Below are 2,659 nucleotides of genomic sequence, written 5' to 3'. Positions count from 1 at the left end.
CCAGCCCTTTGGAGTTCGGAACCGATGATTTAAAGATGGAAGGTTTCCGTTTTAAGGATTCCACGTGCCGCGAAAGGCCCCAAAGGACTTGTTTTGGTCTCCTCCGACAAGGCGTGTGAGCTGAGGCGTGGGTGCTTTTGGCACTACCGAAGCTTCACCGTACTTTCAGACTCGTATTTGGTTACGCCACGTTCGGAGAGCCGTATGCAACGTATTTACGCCAAGTAACGAGGGTTCGTTCGGTCGCCGAGGCGGTGCGCGAGCTCCCAAAGGTGGTGCCGGACGTCGTCAAGTCGACAGCGATGGTTCGTCCAGTGACGATGACATTTTGGTGCGTACATTCGACGAGGAAGATCCTCAACTCGAGTTGATGCGTCAGATGAATGAGCTAGCGACGCTGAACGACGTGGACCCAACACCGAGGATTGAAATGGCTTCGCACCGACCGCTGGATCGCATCACGCCGTTCTCAGGCTCTCGCAGCAAGAGCGAGAACTGTATGTAATGGCTCCGTGGGTTCGTCTATGAAATGACTGGAACCCACACAGATGCTGATAAATGGTGCATTCCATTTGAGCTAAGTCTCCGGGACGGAGCCATTCATTGGTTCCGTCAACTTCCGAAGAAGACGAAGCGCAAGTGGAATCTGCTGAGCGACGCGTTCATCCGCTACTACTACTCGCAGTTCACGCAGACGGCACTGTCGCGTTACTACTCCGCCAAGCGGGAACGTAATGAACATCTGTGCGACTACATAAACAGGCTGAATGGCTATGCTCGGACCGCCCGCCTACAGTGGTCGCGACGCGAAAGAACACATACAGCAGTTCCTGGCAACATGCGATGATGACAAGCTGGCGGAGAGTCTCTACCACGCTCGAGTCGCCGACATTCACGAGCTCGAAGAGATCATCGAAGATGTTCTCAAGGGCAAGGAGAGGATGGCCAAGCGTGACAGTGAGTACCGATACTCCAAGAGTCGTGATACGCGACGCGACGATGCATTCGCCCGCAACAACCGGCGTGATGACCGCCGCCGCGATGACAACCGCAACAAACCAAGAGTGACACTCATCGAAGTCACGGTGGACGACCTACTAGCAGAATTAGAAGGTCGTGAAGCTGCTCAGGGAGGCACCGAGTATTCAAACGAAGATCCGAACGCTTACGACGATGTCCAAGATGAGTACAACGACTTTCAGCCTGATAATACGGACGGTGATTTCTCATTGGACGAAAACGACCGATACCTCGCCGCTGCTAGCGAAAATGAGCGCCGTGCAGCTGCTGAAGGCACCTACGCACGTTCAGACAATCGTCAGCCACGTAGAAACATGCCTGATCGCGATAATGGCTTCAATCAAGATCGCCGAGGTGGTGACCGTGGGTTCAATCAGGACCAACGCGGTCGACGTGACTTCAACCGCGACAACCGACGCCCACAGTACGGACCATGCGCGGTGTGCGGTGGCATGAGTCACTCCGCCCACTACTGCAACAAGCGATGCAAGTTCTGCAAGCAGCTCCACGATGCTGGACAATGCGAACTTTTCCGCAACTTCCAAGACCTTGCCAAATTCGTGCGCACTAAAGGCACGAAGGAGGAACTCCCGCCAGAGCTCAAGGCCGTCGTTTAAGAACGTCATTTAAACTAGGCAGCCCGCCAACTACAACTGGGTTGGTCCCTATCGGGCTGCCACAGTTAACCGAGCCTTCAATGGAAGCAGAGTGTATCTTTGCTTTCATGGGACAGAGTGAATGGCCTGATAATTACGTAACAAGTGTGAACGCGACGGAAAATGAAAAGGAGAGGAGTAGAATCCTCGGTGGAGGTGTTGGAGAGATAGTGGAGTGTGCTGATGCTGATGAGGGCACCAGCGAGGGTTCGCTCGGCTTGGTGTCGAGTGCAGTGCGAGACGAGCCCAAGGGTCACTCCAAGATGATGAAGTTGAACCCTGGCGAGAGACAGGGGTGGTGGTCGGCCAAGAAATTCGACCGACGGATCAGAACGAGAGCTCTGGTGCAAGGGGCTGTGAACGACCAGCGAACGAGGATCCTCCTCGACACAGGAGCGAATGTTAGTGTGATCACTGACGCCTTTGCCAAGAAGTTGCGACTCCGAGATGTACCTGATCACGGACGCCGCATTGACATCCAAGGAATTAACGAAGGCAAGGTGTCTACGACGCGACGAGCGTGCGTCAAGATTACGCTCGGATGGGAGATGGTGTACGAGTTTGAGATGTGGGTAATGGCGCATAGTGCAGGCGTCGACGTGGTACTCGGGACCGACTTTATGATCCCAGCTGGGATCCGGTTGGACCTGTTTCACGGCGCGGCGCAATTACCGCACGAAGTCCAAATCCCGCTGATAAAGACCAAGAACATGATCGATAGCGAAGAATACGGCTCCCATGTTAACGCCGGGCCACCCGAGCGTTTGGACATTTAAGCGCGCGAGTGGCGAGAATACCGACTAGCGAAGCGCCACGTCGGTCTGGAGGAACACGTACTGTGGGTCCGTCGAACGAACAAGCTAATCCCGTCAGTGACGAGGTTTCGACGTGGACGGCCTCAGAGCATTCGATTGACCAACGTGTCTGATCGAACTGTGTACCTACCAGCACACGACTCGATCGCGATGTGGATCCAGATGGAA

Source organism: Phytophthora infestans, genomic scaffold, assembly GCF_000142945.1.
Source record: "Phytophthora infestans T30-4 supercont1.302 genomic scaffold, whole genome shotgun sequence".
Lineage (NCBI taxonomy): Eukaryota > Oomycota > Peronosporomycetes > Peronosporales > Peronosporaceae > Phytophthora > Phytophthora infestans.
Note: the sequence above shows the minus strand (reverse complement) of the source record.